Source organism: Mustela nigripes, chromosome 4, assembly GCF_022355385.1.
Source record: "Mustela nigripes isolate SB6536 chromosome 4, MUSNIG.SB6536, whole genome shotgun sequence".
Taxonomy (NCBI): domain Eukaryota; kingdom Metazoa; phylum Chordata; class Mammalia; order Carnivora; family Mustelidae; genus Mustela; species Mustela nigripes.
Window position 1 is genome coordinate 126,152,445 of NC_081560.1, and position 18,772 is coordinate 126,171,216.

At 37.1% G+C, this 18,772-nt stretch overlaps 1 pseudogene; it reads left to right on the forward strand.

The window, feature by feature from the left end:
• Positions 1-429: 429 nt before the first annotated feature.
• Positions 430-12,935, forward strand: LOC132016414 (mitochondrial import inner membrane translocase subunit TIM14-like; annotated as a pseudogene).
• Positions 12,936-18,772: the final 5,837 nt, after the last annotated feature.

Below are 18,772 nucleotides of genomic sequence, written 5' to 3' on the forward strand. Positions count from 1 at the left end.
TGCCTTGACATCACTTCTTTCCTTGGCCACCAGGTCAGTAAATATGGCCCAGCTATGGAAGTGCTGGGTCTGATAAGAGAGGAAAGGGGCTATGGTGTGAGGAGCTGCAAATCCTAGCCAACATGTAACAGCAGGAACTGGGAGAACATCCATGGAACTGGATCCTAAAGCTTCTGGATCAATCAGGAAAGATCATAAAGGCAGATAAGGGAGTGTTTTTATGGGGGCACTTTTGAGTAACACAGGTTTTAACACCCTGAAAAGTACTTTAGGAAATGGTGTTAATGTTGTCTTTGAGGATGGCTCCTAGGATCTTGGAGGAAGACAACCCTAGTTAAAAATGCCATACCTACCATGGCAATAAATAAAGTGTCAAAAACCTAAGTGAACTGAACATACTAGAGTGGATATGCCATGTAATTCGGGAGAATGCATCAGCCCACTTTGCTCTGTGGGAGAGCCCAGAAGATTCTGTATTTGTCAATGACACCAGAATATGCCAATGAAAAGGGAACAGTGGTAACAAAAAGCTGAGCTATGACCCTCCTCTGCAGGTCATGGCTGAAGGTATGAGATGCTGTGTAGCTAGGCCTCCTAACAGCAATGGAGATGATAAGAGATTTGGCTTTGGAGACTGATTAGTATACCACTAGCTTCCATTCAATGCCAGTGATAAAGAGCTACTATGAGTTTTAAATTAGAATCAACTATGTCAAATTGTTTCAGAAACTATAAAATGTTATTAATGTAAAAGTCCAGGATTGTTATCTATTAATTTATGAGCCTGAGTCATGTTAATACTGTTTCTCACAGTATAATGCCTAGCGGGTAGAAGAGGCTTAGTAAAGGTTTGTTCATAAGATGACTGTGAAAATTGACCATTAACATGACAAAATGTCTCAGATATGTTGATGACATGAAAAAGGTAAAATAATTTATTATTAAAGTTACCTGGCAAAAATCAATCCACATGCTTATCATCGTGCAGCCCACTCAATTCAGTCAAAAATAAAGATGCAATTTTTAGTCTCTACTTTTGAACATAAACACTGTAGTTGGAGAATATATTTGGTGAAACTAGACTCACAGGAGATAGCAAGAGAATTAGATGAGAGCATATTAAGTGTTCTGTAGTTCAGAGACAGTGGGGAACAATGTAGGTTGAAATGGGCGTAAAGGCTTCCAGGAGGAAGTGGAATTCGGGTTGGATTTAAATGAGAGAAGAGGACACTGGGCAGAGTGAGTGGCGTTGGGGTGGTAATGGGGAAGAGGTAGAGTGTGAGAGGTCAACTAGATTAAAGGCCTAGAGGCAATTTTGAGCTGGAGAGTTTATGGCCAGAGAGGAAACAGATTCCACCAGAAACTCTGGTGGAGTGTATGTTGAAAAGCAGTGGAAAATATGCTAAGGTAAAAAGTGAGGAGTCACTAAAAATTTTTAAGCATTAGAGGTAGCCATGTGTTGTTTCTGACTCATTTACCCCTGTCACTGCACAATTTTTTTTTTTTTTTAGGAACCTCCAGTTACCCAGATAAATCATTCAGTGATTTTAAGATTTCTCTGTGTTTTCCCTCTATATGTGTGACTTTTATGATGATGCTTAGTCTATATCATGTGAGGATAAAATTAATATATTTTCTCTATTTCTTCCGTATCTGAAGAAGCTCATGTATAAAAATGTGAGGGAAATGACACTTAGCATCCATCTTTGACCTCCTTCATCAGATCCTTCTCATTGGTTGAATTCATTCCTATTTATTATGATCATCACTCTGCAATTGCAGGGAGCTCTTTTTGGTCGAGTTATTATTCTTTCTATCTATTTCTTTCGCTAAAGTTTTCTGGGGTAAAGCAGTAAAGGGCTTATTGAAATTTAGCATGGCCTGTCGGACTCCGGTAGGTTTTGCGGGCCGACAGGCACGAGGAGAGCGTCCGGGCCAGCCGGTAGCTCCCCTTGGGGCTGAGCGGGATGGCGAGTGTCGCGAGTCCAGGCGCATTAACGAACCACACCAGACTCGGGGGATCTGTCGAAGCAGGATCTCACTTTATTGAGCGGGGTTGCAGCTTATATTGGGTAGGGGATGGGAAATGAGGTCAGCGGGGAGAGAGCCTATGGGGTTTGGTTACGTAGTCAGTAACTGGGTAGGGTGTGTTGGGCGAGAGGAGGAAATATCAGAGATATGCGGAACCGAAACCGCCACGTTGGCGCCAATACTGCCATGGTGGCGCCTTTTCTAGCCGGAAGAGAAGGCAGGCCAGCGCCATCTTTGCTGTGCCCAACAATGGCCAATGTCTAAAACAATAGTTAGAAATTATCTCATCAGCCAAATTGATTCCTTATCGTATGTTAAAAACATGTGCCCTATTAAGTCAATTCTCTAGCTTGTATATTCTGTAGAATATATAATTTGTGTATAAAAATATTCCCTTCGGCTCCGGTCATGGTCTCGGGGTCCTGGGATCGAGTCCCGCATCGGGCTCTCTGCTCAGCGGGGAGCCTGCTTCCTCCTCTCTCTCTCTGCCTGCCTCTCTGCCTGCTTGTGATCTCTCTCTGTCAAATAAATAAATAAAATCTTAAAAAAAAAAAAAAAAAAAGTGTCCTGAATCTTAATAGCAACTTTTGCTTAAAGGGCATGAAGAAGAAAGGATGGGAGTAAAGTCAGAAGCAAGCAGGGAGGGAGGAAGGAAAAGAGGTAAAGAAGAGTCATGTCTAACACGGGATCTGTCACGTCACTGAAATTTTTCCTCACGTGTGTCTGTGTTTGTCGTTATGTGTTAGGGATATATTTGGGAGGATTATCTTTTAGTGGCTAGTTTTGCTTAGGCAATATTCATGGAGTTTGGCTAAGAGATATCTTGTGGAAGATTCCGTCTTTTTAAGGTAGAATAGATTGCTCTTTTCACATTATTTCAGGCCTTAAGGGTAACTGATAGACACCAGAGTATACACTTCGGTACTCAAACATACCTTAAGAAGAACTAATATGTGGCCTCTTGTTTAAGTGCTGATTGAACTAAGATGGAACATGATTTAAAGAAATGTGGTTAGTAGGCATAAATGGGCATATTCTCTAATCTCAGCCATTTATTATTGATTACCTAAAACTGGTAGTCTCTGTGATCTGAACTATATATATTTTTAATGATTATTACTCTTTGGAATGGATTTCTTCAAAGTATGGGTGACAGTGTTCTTTGCAGCATCTTGATCACTTGCATTTATTTGTTTACTTAAATCTCCTGTCTATCTATGTCACATTAATGTGAGATCCTAGTGGTCTTCTGAAGGAAAATGCATTTTCATGAATGGACTAGTTCTATAATTTCTGACTAAAATTTGCCACTTTGTAGTTCGCTTCCTCAAATAATATGGCAGTCCACAGAGGCAGAGACTAAGGCAACACTACAGCAATAAAAAAATCTTTAGAAATCTGTAGTTTGTGTCTTTATTTATAATGATTAGTGAGAGATTAAGATCTGAGATTCATTCAGAGAAATGGGAGAACATAGAGTTCTTAACTCCTGGATTAATGGATTTTTCCTGTGTTTATCTTTCCCTTTACTTCCTGAATGTTTCTCACTTCAGTGCACTTAGTTGCTTCCCCCTCACACACAGACATCACCACGGGGATGATTCTGTTAAAACATTTGTCTTAGCACACTCTGATGTGGACTTTGCAAATATCAGTGGGTCAGATAAATTTCCATTGGAACATTTTCTGAAAAGGGCCTCCCCAGCCACCTTATTTTGAATATATAATATTTATAAACAATATACAACAATGTATGTGCCTCCCCTTTTTTGTAATAGTCTAGTCACAAAAACTCTTTTTTTTTAAATGAGGTTCAATTAGCCAACATATAGTACATCATTAGTTTCAGATGTGGTGTTCAAAAATTCATCAGTGGACAGAAAAGTTCTAATAGGCATTTTGACTCTGATGCCCTCAGATGGTTAAAAAAGTTCTTTCTTATGGCCTTCTATTAACTAATCTTCAGAAGTGAAATATTTTTCAGTTTACTAAAATGAAAGTGCTATTATCTAAATACTTGCCTATCCCTCACCACTCTTCCTAACCAAGCATAAAATTTGGATCATTGATTTGGGGTTGTCCATCTCCCTTTGTAAAACTCTCCCCTATCTCAAATTTCACCATTATTTTGGATTGGTTAAATATACAGATCTTTAGAATTTTGGTGTTACTGACAGAAGACAGCTTTTCATTAACTCCACTGTTCTGAAATAGCTCTTCGATGATAGCCTTTCTTGTAGACCAGAGAACTTCTTTTTCATTTTGACTTTTAGTCCTGTTAACCTTGAATCACACTTGGCCCAGGTCAATGACATCATCGATTCAATGAATTCCAAAATATACCTAGCAGCCAGACTGAAGGACCATTAACTGAAATAAACTGCCCTGAGGGTGTGGGTTGTAAAGGGGAAACAAAACAAAAAGCCAAAATTCTATACCAGGTATAGGTCCAGAGACTCCTTGATTGAAATTCTGTCTGGTTTTGCTGCCCATACTGAAGACCATTTTGTTAGAGGCATAAAAAAGCTAAAGTGAATATAAAATCATATTTTTGAATGGTTCTCTATTGTCTAATAGTTTAACACCATGATGCTTTTATATAGATTTCAGGGTTTCTCTGAATTACATTTTTATTAACCAGTTTCACAGGCCTTTCTATGATTGCAAAAGTAAATATATTTTCCTTGTAAAATAGTTTACTGAAAAGCATAAAGTAAATCACATATAATTGTATCATTCAATGATAACAACTGGTAACATTTTGATGTATACCCTTCAGAATTTTTCCAGGCACATGCACACATATATGCATATTACAAAGTGAATCATACTGGTGATAATGCTATTTTCACTTAATCATGTTTCTGTATCAAAACTATCAACCTTATGAATGGTCTAATTGAATTCTGTTTTATTTATTTATTTTTAAAGCTATTATTTATTTATTTGACAGACAGAGATTACAAGTAGACAGTGAGGCAGGCAGAGAGAGGAAGGGAAGCAGGCTCCCTGCTGAGCAGAGAGCCTGATGCAGGGCTCCATGCAGGGCTTGATGCTGAGCTCTATGCGGGGCTCTATGCGGGGCTCTATGCGGGGCTCGATCCAAGGACCCTGGAATCAAAGCCAGAGGACCCTGAGCCAAAGACAGAGGCTTTAACCCATTGAGCCACCCAGGCGCCCCTGAATTCTGTTTTATGAACATGGCCCAATATCATTGACTTGCACTTATATTTTAATAGCTTCTAATTTGAAGCTGTTAGAAATAACACTTCAGTGACCATTCTGTTTATTCATCTTTGCCCATTTTTCTGATGCTTCCTTAGTATTAATTTCTGTATGATGAATTTCTGGATCAACAGAAATATATATTTTAAGATTTGGAATATATACTGCCAAACTGTCTTCCAGAAAAATCTGTGCCAATTTAGATTACTGGCAAAAGTAGAAGAGGACTCTTCCTCACAGTGCATCCCATGTCTACATGGGATGTGTTCCTTTTACACTTATTAATCTGAAAGGTGAAAAGGGAGTTTTGCTACTTCAGTTTGCTCAAATATTGGTAAGGTTGAGCCTCTTTCCATATATGTTTTGGGTTAAGCCTAACTAGAAAGTGAAGAGGAACTTAAGTGAAAATTGTATCTGAAGTTGATCTTACTGAACTGAAATAAGTATGATAGAATGCACTATTTGAGACTATTAAATTAATTGAAATTGGGTGAGACTTTTCATTGCTGAGCCTCTTGGTAATAGGTGATGTTTATTGAGTACTTGTTTTATGCCAGGAATTTTTCCACTTTGTGGAATTTATTTTTCATCACAGTGTTATCAAGCAGGTATGCTATTTTATTCATTTCATCAAGGAGGAGACTGAGACATAAAGATGATAAGCAACTTACCCAAATTAAGTAAGCGGTAGAGCCAAAATCTGAACTCAGGTCCTGCCACTGAAGCTCAGGCTCCTAAGCTCTGTCATTCCAGTATTTATAAGCATATATACCCAATTACTTGGTGGAAGATTGCTAATAGTACTATCTTCCTCTATACCATGGAAGTTATTAATAAATGCTTTATTATTAGAATAAAGTTAATAAAATATGTTTCTTCTTAGAATTATTTTCAGAAAAAATTTTAAATTAGCTTACTTTTAAATCGGATGTATATATTTATATATAAAAAGCTAAAGTTACATATATAACTCAAATCTGTTGTCTGCATTTGAGGCTGAATATGAAAAGATTCAGAAATGTGATTTAAACATTCATAAATTTACATACTTTAGGCTAAGTGTTGAAACCTTCATGGGAAAACAAAGCTATTTTTTTGCTGACTTCTATTCTGCCCACTAATGAACTAGTTTTCTCGTTCCATAAATACCTGAATTTTCAAGCTGAACTGTTATTTCTTGAGGTTTGGATTGCATACCCAGGGCTACAAGATTGGATGTGAATATCTAAGACAAATTTATGCTTGAAAAATATTTAAATACATAAGCAAATGTGTGTATGGTTGGTGATACATAAGTAATGAAAAGGCTGTTACCATGAATGACAGGAAAAGTCAGGATGAAAAATTACTTGATATTGGCTTATGGTAATGAGGATTGAAAAATGAAAAACACAGTTTTGATTTAGAAGACCAATCATTCAACAAATGCCAGAAAATACTAATTATTTACTTTAAACCAGTACAAAGTAAGAGGCCTGAGTTCCAATGGGCAAAGACCTCCTTATCTTTGATGAAGCCATTCTGTTCAAGTCACTCAGGTCTCACTGAGTGTTTTAAGTGCCTCCTACAGTCACAGAAATCGATCTTTGCTTTGGATTTAGCACACTTTGATCCCACCTCTTTCTTGACCTTGCTGGCATTATAATTCACTCTAAAAGAAGGAGGCTCTAGTTTGTTTGTGCCAGCAATGCTTCATTTTCTAAGTTTGATTTAGAGGTCTGAGGAAGGCCCCAAGTGATTATCCTTTGAGTGGGATATGTAACCTACATTGCATGTCCATAGTACCCCCATTTACATATGAGGACATTCAGATTGAAGACATGAGATCCTTGCATTCAAAGAATAGAAAAATTGCTTGGGAGACTGGCAGGCACTTTCTCTGTGATACTCCTCTCCCCTCCTCCAATTCTTGCTCACTTCTTAAATACTTAATGCTAAAAATCTTGGCCATAAAAATATGATAAAAATAACTACAGCAAAATAAAGGGGGGGCAGCCCTATTGATACCCTTGGAGATATTCTACTTATTATACTGACTCGAGAGGAGATGAATAAGATACAGTCACTATTATTTTATTTTATTTCTTTTTAAAGACAATATTTATTAATGTATGTATATATGTATGTATGTATATATGTATGTATGTATATATGTATGTATGTATGTATGTATTTGAGACAGGGGGAGAGAGAGAGAGCACACAAATAGGGAGGAGGGTCAGAAGGAGAAGCAGACTCCCCGCTGAGCAGGGAGTCTGATGTGGGGGCTCCATCCCAGGCCCCTGAGATAATGACCTGAGCTGAGGTAGAGATTTCATGGACTGAGCCACCCAGGTGCCCAGTACTATCATTTAAAAAATTCATTTTTTACAAGATATACATCTCAGTTAAGATATGAGCTTTATACAAATTGTCTTCTTAATTCCAATTACTTCTCCCTTCACCTCGTGCAGCTAGTGAAAATTTTTGTGGTTATCTCTTGCTCTATTTTTATAACTCCAGAATCCCCTTTTCAGTATTAGTGTTACAAAATAGTTTGTTTTTCTTTTACTGTCTCAATGAGATGGGCATGTAGAAATTGTGAGCATTAGCCTTGACATGGTCTCTTTTTCCCAGAGGACTAATACCAACAATAATAACCAACAGTTACATAATAATGCTACTCTGAGTCCTAAGTGCTTTATTTATACTTCAGACTTCCTCTTCAGTGCGGTGAGTGATTCAGCATGCCAGAAAAGCATTATTGAAAACTTATTATTAGTTGGCTAGGAATCTTGTGGGGCAATTATAATCCACCCTTGTTCTGGCTATGGATTGATGCCATCTGGAACAATGTTTCTGGTCCTGAAATCCTGACTGAGATTTCCAGAACAGCATGAGTGATTCCAGCAATCAACTAATTAGGTGACACCATTTCTTCCTTCCAGTCCTGGGATATATGGCAGGTAGAATTCTGGACTCAAGAGCTGGGCAAAGACTGGGAGTGAATAAGATTATGTGTGAATCTGCATTACCATGAGGAGAGTCATTCCAGATACTGTTTTCTGTATTAATTCACTAAAATCCCAAGGCAAATATGATTATTATAATCCCTACTTTTCAGATAAGGAAACTGAGGCATTGAAGCTTGAGCAATTTCCCCATATAACTAGTAAGTGATGGAGCTGGAATTCTAGGCGAGCAGTCATGCTCCACTCCACTCCCCGTTTTATCTTTGTTTACCCTAGTATAATGAAGGGCAGACCATATGCTTATCTAATGTATTATTATCTAGAACTCACCCACCAGAGTCCTTCAAGTATTTTGCTAATGGGAGAGGGATTTACTATCAATGTAGGCAACGAAAGATGATGATTCCATCTCTGAGAGAAAATGAGAAGAGAGAAATGGCCTCCTCTCCAATATTAATACCAAAATGGAGCTTTGGGAAGGCTAAAGCTGGTGAGGGCTGACTCAGGAAGCCTGTAAAAGCCAATCTGCAGTTTGTGAAGAGTTAGACCAAAGTCCCTAGAGTCAGACCCATCGGTATTCCTGTGGCATGACAAACTCAGCAGGGTTCCGGAATGCTAACCAGTAATTATAACTGTGCTACAGTTAGTCTTGTTTTCTTTCTTTGCCTGAAAAACATAAATGGAATCACATTGCCATTTCTTTTTATTCTTTATGTCTTCTTACTGTTAGGTTCTTTCTTTCTGCTCTTTCCCTGCTGTTAGTAAGATGAAAAAGGCTGCGTATTCCAAGGCTTTCTGTTGACCTTTGAGACTTCAGAGTCTCCCACAAGGGAAAGAAAGCATCTCTGAAATAAATGAGAATTCATGAAATATCTCCAGCTTGTGGAGGAAACAAACGACTCTGGGTTCTTTTCAACTCACAGCACACAGCAGGCAGAAAAGCAGCAATTTGAGATTTCAGTGAGGCTGGGAGTCTCACAAGATAATGCTGAGGGTTGGCAGTCAAAGACTAGTGAAGTATTAGTGCTATAAGTCTAAAATGTTCATACTTCCTAGGATTCGAAAAAAAAAGGCAGCCATAAGCTTATTAAATTCAGGTTGTCAACAGAATTTCTTTTTTAATTTGCCAATTTGGCGGGGGGGAGGGGGCTTTCCCTTGTTTTGGTTTGGCAAAAAGACAAATTCCTCAAGAGTTCTAAAGAAATAAAATATTACGCCATAAAGGAGAGGCGGCATAACATAGTTCATCAACTTGGAAGGAAGACAAATTTGAATTGCAGATCGAAAATTTAATAATTCTATTTTCTTGGAAGAGTCATTTAAAACATTGTTCCTCAACTATCTAACTTGTTTTCCCTTGTCTATTTTTACCTGTCACACGGGTTTAAATCTAATGTTAAATATGTAGTTCTCATCATGGCCTATGAAAATATACTTATCTCACCTTATTCCCCATGAATTTCCTTTCCCTTCACTTTGTTCTAGCACAATTTCTTCCTTGTTCTTTATACACACCAAGGACAGACCCACCTTGGGGGCTGTGGACGTACTGTTTCCTCTGTAATAATTTACGCACTAGCTCCTTCACTGCATTCATTTTTAATTTTATCTCTTAAGAGCAGTCTTCCCTAAACTAGTTATCTAAAAAAGTACTACTGTCATTCTCAATTCCCTTACTTTTCTTTATTTTCCTTCTCAGCTCTTATCTATATCTGAAGCTGTATTTGTTTATATGGTTGCCATTCTCCTCCACTACAATATAAACTACATGTGCACATATTTCTAGTCTCTTTTTTTCACCACTCTATGCCAAGTGTCTAGAACAGTGCCTGGTACATAAAAGGCATACTACCATTATTTATCAGGTGTGTCTTGGTCTCTCTCTCTTCAAAGTGAAGATGGGGGGGGAGAGCCCTCATTGTAGTGTTTGTGAAGATTATGAATAACGTATTAAATGGAATCTCAAGTTCCCTAGTACACTGAAACAGATCTGTCTGTGCCTCATCCCTTTTCCTTCAGACTTCCCAATTGTGTGTACTCTGGTGGGCTTCCAGCTGCTAATGAATGTCACTCTTTGCCTAAGGTTTATTTCCAAAGCCTTGAAAAAACAGAAGTAACACTCCCACCCAAATCCCTCAAATTGTAATTCTCAGGTGTTGGTGCATAAATATGCCAATTTCCTCACCTCTCATTTTGCACCCTTCCCAGAGTTTCTCCATGGGATCAAGCTCTAGCCAATCATAGTGGTAGCTAGCTTGATAATGCATCCTTTATTGGCCGCCTTCTCTTTCCTTAACATTTCTCTACTCCCCTACTATGGTTTCCAAATAGAGTAATTGCACTGAGTCACTGTCTAAGGATCTGCTTCTAGGGGAACTCAAACTGAAATATTTTAAAAATGGTAGTCTGCCAGGTAGAAGTTAGAGCTCTTGACATAAAATATGTGTGTCTGCATAAATGTTTGTCATTCCACATAACTTAATAATTATTAAAAATAATAGTGTATATCTCTGACATTTAGCTGATGCCCAAATATCTTACATTGCAGCTTTTACCTCTGTATTATATACTTATTTTCTTATGTTCTTTCCATAATGATTAAACATGTTTGATTATTTATTTCCAGAATATTCATTTGATTGCCATGTCATTCTCAAACCTGGCACTATTTCAAAATAATGCATAATAATAATTCATCATAATATAAATTATATGATCATAGAGTTTACTTTTACCTTAAAAGTCCCTTTTCTCTGTTTTGTTAGCATTTAAATCTTTGGGGTGGGGATCAGGTATTTATCCCCACCCCAAAAATTTCCCCAATGGTCTCCTATGCAACTAATATGGCCTACTCTGCTAAGTCATCCATAATTTCCCCCTTTTCACAATTTCCATAACTTACTTTCTCTAGTCAGAGTTCTCTGCAGTTTTATAAGATCATAGAGTTTATTGTTAATCTTAAAAGCTTTTCTCTGTTTTGTTAACATTTGTTTATGATTATCAAAGTTTTAAATTATATGATTTTTAAGATGTTACTTCAGTCATTTAAATCTTTAAGCATTAAGATATTGCAACTCAATAAACTATTGATTTCAAAGCATGTGAAATATGTTTAAAGATAACTTAGACATTTTAACCTTCATTTCAAAAATATTGAAATGCAATGTGGTACCAACATAAAGATAGAAATATAGATAAATAGAAAAGAATAGAGTCCAGATAGAAATCAATATGATATTGAACAGGGGACATCTGGTTCAACATGGTGACATAGGAAGATCCCGAACTCACTTCCTCACACAAGACACACTCAATCTGCAACTATATATGAAATAATTTCCTCTTTAAAAAGCTAAATTCTGGCTAAATAATGACTATGTTGGGTGAACATGAAAAGAAAAACCACATGAGAGCAGATAGGAGAGGCTGGGACACAATCTCGTCATAAACTTGACAAAGGAGTTAAGGAAATGCAGTGAAGAAAAGAGAGTCTTTTCAACAAATAGGGTAGGCATACTGAATATGGATATGCATATATATATATATGTATATATATACATATATATATATATGGTCCAAGTCCTTTGGGACTAAATAAAATTTGACTCATAACTTGAAAATTAACAAAAACAAACACAAACACAAAAATTAAGAAAAGTGCCCTAACTGCAAGAACTTGAGCTATAAAACTTCTATAAGAAAAAATTGGAGAAAATTTTTTGACTTTGGTTTTGGCAATAATTTCATACATACACATTAGAAATGTGATCCATAGAAAAAAATCAGTAAATTGTACTGTATCAAAATCCAAATCTGTTTTTCAAAAGACACCACTAAAACAATGAAAAGGTGAGTCACACACTTGGAAAGATATTTGCAAAACATATAGAAAGTAAATAACTTATCTAGACTATAAAGAATTTTTATAATTGAATAAAATTAGGACAAATAATCCAAGAGAAGAAGTGAGAGAAAAAAAAAAAGTTCAGAGACCCAGTTCTCATAAATGGTCACTGCTTACCTTAATCTGTTAGTATTAGTATCATCATTTCTGAATTAACCTTTGTAGTTTTCACATGGGTCATTGGGTTCTTTCATTTAGTTAACATGATCACATAAAAATCGTATTCAGCTTAATATTGGGCAAAAATACTTAAGGAGTTTGCAAGTAATGATATTTGTTGAAAGGTAAGAAAATAAATGTGTAGATGAAGGTGAATCTTATGGAGATTCTCATTTAACACTGCTTTTCTAAAGGGCCAATTGCAGTTATGTTCTAAGGAATGGGTAAGGTGTCTTCTACTTAAAAACAGGACATAGTAAGTAGTTCATGGCTGGTTATGAAAGAATGCAGATTATGCTCCTGTAGACAAAAACCAGAAAAAGCCAGATAAGGAATAAAAAACAGGGACCGACCATTGCTGCTGCAGGATTTGCAAGCTATTATGTTTTGCAAGACATTAAACATATGGAGTCTCAAATAAAACAAGTTTTTCAGAGCCTACCAAAATCTGTCTTCAGCGCTGGCTATTTAGGTTTGAAACCAAATGACTAAATGAGAAGCAGCATTAATACTAGGTGTAAGTCTTACTGCCAATAAAGGAAAAATAAGAGATGCTCATCGACAAGTTATGCTTTTAAATCATCCAGACAAGGGAGGATCTCCTTATATAGCAGCCAAAAATCAATGAAGCTAAAGATTTAGTAGAAGGTCAAGCTAAAAAATGAGGTAAATGTGTGATGAATTTTAAGTTCTTGTTGGTATATACAAGTGCTAGCTTTTTAGAATAAAACGCCTCAAAGCTAAAAAAAAAGGGGGGGGGATAAAAAACATATTTTTAAAAATATCAGAGAGATGTGGAAATCTAAGGAACTACTTGGTCTAAAATTCCAGAGATGGGAAGAATAATTTATAAGTGAATAGACACTTAGCTATCAATTTTTCCCTGGAACACTTGTCAATTTTAGGTGTAGGCTGATAAATGGAGCTTGACCCAGGCTCCCCATAGAGCAAGGAGTCTCATGCAGGGTCCCATCCCAGGACCCTGGGATCATGACTTGAGCCTAATGAGCCACCCAGGTGCCCCCATATCTACTACCTCAAAGGGGAAAACTAGCCAAACTCAGTTGGTTAAGTGGCTGTGTTTGGCTCAGGACATCCTCTCCGGGTCCTTGGATCAAGCCCCACTCCAGGCTCTCTGCTCCTCAGGGAGTCTGCTTCTCCCTCTCCCTCTGCCCCTCACCCTGCTCATGTTCTCCATCTCTCTCTCTTAAATAAATAAAATCTTTTTAAAAATAAAAAATAATAAAATAAAAGGGGAAAACTACAATAATAAAAGAGTGATCCAAAAGGACAGAAATGAAGAGCAAAAGAAATATGAAACATGAGAAACAGTTATAAAATCAGTTATATTAGTAAGTAATTGCATTAATACTTCATGTACATAATGAAGAATAGTTAGATTAAATACAAAAAAACCCAACTACCTGCTTCTTATGAGTGTAACAGTTTAATTAAATGACATTACAGAAAAATCAAAAGTGAAATGATGGGTGTTGGGGTCTAAAGAGTATTACTTCCACCCTTACAGTAAGAACAAGAAAATCTGGGCAATTTGTAAGTTCAGAACTTCCTTGAACCCATCTGAGAGCGAAGGTTGCAAAGTTGAAAACTAACCTGAAATGTGGACCAAGATGGAACTTAAGAGCTTGCTTACTGGGGTAGATGTAGAAGTATTCAGCTAGAAGAGCTGATGAATTGGCAAAAGTGAGTGGCCAGAAGGACACTTGTAAGACCGTGAAATCCACAGGTATGGGAGAAGAGAGGGGTTCATATTCTCTATGAATCTCTACAAATCACAGGCAGTCACTGAGAAGACGAGGAGGACCTGAGTAGAGTCTTTCATGGTGTGGGCCAGGGGGAGAAGAAGAAATGCTGTAGAAGGGGCACAAAACTTCCCAGATGCTTCTCCTCTATGGAAAAAAGCCTTGCTATGCAGGACTGGGAGGCCAACAAAAACTGTTGCCCCTACAGTAATGGTAAAAAAAAACTCATTGGAGCTGGTAGAGGGAAACAGAAAAACTACCTCTACCCCTGAAGGAGAAGCAAGAATATATGCTTGGTCCAGAACAATAGCTGGAAGATAGGCAAGAGGCTTTTAAAGGTTTTGCTCCCAGACCCAAGAAAACGGTATATATTCAAGACCAAAGTTTATTTTCTTAAATACTTTTTATTTATTTGACAGAGAGAGAGAGAGAGAAGGAGGAAATAAGAGGGAGAGAGAGCACAAGCAGGGGGAGCCACAGAGGGAGAGAGAGAAGCAGGCTCCTTGCTAAGAAGGGAACCCAATGTGGGGCTTGATCCCAGGACCCCAGGATCATGACCCGATCCAAAGGCAGACAATTAACCCACTGAGCCATCCAAGTGTCCCAAGAGTGAAGTTTAAACAGAACGTCAGAGAATGCCATCCCTGCCCCACTTCCTCTACGAAGATAAGAAGCATTGAGTAAAAGACAGTGCAGTACTGCAAAGAGAGCAGACCCTCTATGTGGTACATATAAAGGGAAGACCTAAACCTGAGGGTGGAGCCGGGAATGAGAAACAACCGCTGACCAACCAGCCCCCAATCTAAACATGTTATCACTAGAGGAATTTGAGCCTGCCACGCATTCAAAGTAAGAAAGCAACAAGAAATCTCAACCCCAAGATGATGCTTTGATTAATATGAGCTTCCATACTAAAGGCCTAGTATGTGAAAGAAGGAAAAGTGTGCCCCTTTCTAAGCTCATAACCTTTTTACCCCTAATGTTTTACATAAATCAAACACAGACACATACACACACTCCCAAGAGGCAAAATAATCAACAGAATTAGATGTGGCTATTACAGACATGTTGCAATTGTCTAACTGGAGAATTTAAAATAACTATAAAAGACTCTATAAAAAAGGCCTAATGGAAAATGTGTAATGATGTAATAATGATAAAAATTATATGAGTAATTTCATAAGATATGGAAACTGTAAGAAAAAACTGTAAGAAAATAAAAATAAAAACTGTAAGGGAATGACAGAAGTGAAAAATGGAAAACACAGTAACAGAAATGAAGACAGCCTCTATATAAACTTATCAGTGGTCTCAGCAGAGCCAAGGAAAAAATTAGTAAACTCAAAGACACATCAACAAAAATGATCCAAACTGGGGTGCCTGGGTGCCTCAGCCATTAAGCTTCTGCCTTCAGCTCAGGTCATGATCCCAGGGTCCTGAGATTGAGCCCCGCCTCAGGCTCCCTGCTCAACGGGGAGCCTGTTTCTTCCTCTCCCACTTCCCCTGCTTGTGTTTCTCTCTCACTGTGTCTCTCTCTGTCAAATAAATAAATAAAATCTTTAAAAAAAAGACCTAAATTGAAACAAAAGAGTAATAAGTACAAGAAGGAAAAGACAAATAAGCAAACTAGAGTATCCAAAAACTGTGAGATAATATAAAATTATTTTTATGCCTTACTAAAATGCCTAAAGGAGAAAAGAGAAAAATGCACAGAAAAAGTATTTGAAGAAATAATAGTTGACAGTTTTTCAAAATTAATGACAGACACCAAATCATAGAGAATATCAAGTTCAGCAAGTTCAGAGAATATCAAGCAAGATAAATATCAGTCAAACAAACACAGCACACACTTAGGCATATCATAATCAGTTGAAAACAAAAGACAAGAGAAAATTTGAAGTTAAAGGACACATTATATACAATTTTACACCCATAGGCAAAAACAGAAAAAAACTCAAAACCATATCTCATATCTTACACAAAACCTAACTCAAAATGTTTTACAAATAAAAATGTAAAACATAAAACTAAAACTTCTAGAAGAAACCCTAGGTAAAAATATCTGTGGCTTCTGGTTAGGCAAAGAATTTCAAGATATTACATAAAAAAAAAAAAAAAGATCCATTAAAGAAAACATAAGTTGGAAATTATCCAATTTGAAAACTTTTGGTCTGTGAAAGTCACTGTTAATCACATGATAAGCTTGAGATTGGAAAAAAAATTGAAAATCACACTTCTGACCAAGTTCTTATATTCAGAAAATATAAATAATTTACAAAACAACAACTGACTTTTTTTTTTTTTAAGCTTTCTAGGTGATTTAAACTTATAGCAAAGTTTGGAAACCTCTCTTCTACAGCATCCTCTTTTACTTTTCTTAGAAACATAACTCTCCTTCTGTCTTAGATTACAGTTGGCTTTGAAACATGAATCTAAACCCCAGACTCACTCATTCATATTCCCTTGAATATGTCTGGGGTGGCTTTCTGGTGTATATATTGGCAGCCTACAGGCAGCTGGGCTGATATTTCACTTTTGGTCCTTCTGTCACTTCTGTTTATTCTATTCTTTCTTGGCACCTGTAGGTTTAAATGTGACTTTAGATTTCAGGCAGGCACATCTTTTGAAAAGCAAAATATAGAATCTAAAATAACTGACATTTACTTTGAAAGATTATTACATGGAAATGCATCTCAATCTGTCCATATGACTTATAAATTGGTGATGTTTACAGGTCTTTAAGCAGGGGTGCCTGGGTGGCTCTGTCAGTTGAGTGACTGCCTTCAGCTCAGGTCATAATCCCAGGATCTGGGGATTGAGCCCCACATCAGGCTCCCACCCCAACGGAGATCCTCTTCTCCCTCTCCTGCTGCCTGCCACTCTGCCTACTTGTTCTTTCTCTCTCTCTGTCAAATAAATAAATAAAATCTTTAATATATATATATCCTTAAGCCCCTCTCCAGGAGCAAATTGAACTTGCTTCTTTTCATTCGGGATAGACGTTTAGGCAAATCCATTGATGTAGATGAGTTGTAGTAAACTAATTTCTTTAGTATTAATTTTTATGATTTGCTCAGGAGTTTATTTCTAAGAAAAATTTTCTATTACAGTGGTGACATTCAAATTTTAGTAGACATGAAAATCACCTAGGGAAGGGGTTTTTAAAAATGTAGATTTTTTTTTTTTTTTTTTTTTTGATGTAGATTCTTGATCTCCTATCCATGCAGATTGTGTGTAGTTAACATTGAGGTAAATTCCCCAAACCCGTATTTGTAAGTACCTTTCCACAACTGTAATGCAGCTGGGGCCAGAGAACACTGCTTAAAGTCCTAAAGAAGATCATCTCTACGAATTTTATGTATTTATGTGTTTCCTATAACTGAGAACTAGCACAGCCATTGACCTTCACCAATGGAGACATTCTGAGGCAAAGTAGAGCTTGGTAAAATATAAGGGAGGAAAATCTAGCTTTGAAAATGGTCCTCCCCTTTAACTGCCTTTTTTAGTAAATGACAGCTTTTGTGAAAAAACTCACTGGAGAGTTATTATGGGCCAAGTGTGATAACAATCATTAATATGCTGGCCACAAATGCAATTCATTTGGTAAACGCCAGGTTCTTTGAAGCATGAAGTACCTTATGTAATTGCATTTTGCAGCAAGGATGTGACAGTGGACCCCTGGGTGGCCATGTGGATCTCTCCCGCGAAGCACGGGATGGAAACTTTGGTGTGTGGTCCTGAAATGGAGCTGTTTCAGTTTCTATCCTTCCTCCCATTCCATTTTCTGAATTATCAGAATCAAAAGGGAAAGAATATTTTTCCTGTTTTTATATCCTGTGGTCCTGACTAAATGTGAAAATATTCTGACTCTTTAGAAAGGTGGTATTAAAAAGCAGTTTAGTTTCTCATATGTATGTAACGATTATTATGAAACCAGCAAGGGAAAACGTGAAAGCAATTTGATTATCACCACAGTATTGTGTTGCCTTTTGCTTTTTCTCTAGGTTTTATTCTTTTCTGTAGTGAGGAATCTTATATCTATCCCCCCAAATACTTTCCTCATCAAATGCATTTTCTTTTTTACTTCATTTGCCATTAGATTTTGCTAAGTACAACTGGGAATGACATTATGGTCTCAGATAATAGAAGAAAAATTAAATGTGTTGAAAAGCTGTCTGATGCCTTTTCTGGGAAGGTAAGCTTCATTGTCATGAATGAACCTATTGGCTGATTTCTAATGGAGGACACAGGAGTGTGATTTTAGAAAATCCTATTGTGAGTTTTGGGAGCTCAAGCGAGCCACAGCCATACGATGCCGCTGCTCAAGCATCCCATCCTTTGCATTTGTTAAATTGTATTTCTCATTAGAGATAACACTTGTAACAAGCCAGAGGAAAGTAGGTCTCGCTGCAGCTTAATTTAAGAAAATTGATTAAGATAAATTTAAGATTGTGCCCATCTTAGAGAAAAATGAAAAAACTCATTATGAAAAGAATGGGCTGCTTGCTGGTATTCTGATGGGGAGCAATTTAATGAGCAAATTTATGAACTGTTGAAGCCAAATTTTTAGCATTTGCATTTTGCTTGGTGGTTCCCAAAGAAAAATATTAACCCACAGAAGGAAGAAGTGAGCAGATGTTGACATAGAAAAATTGGAAAATACACATGTCATAAAAGAAAGTTAATATTATTGTTAACATTTAGATGCACATGCTTTTGGCCTGTTTTCTATGAGTGTG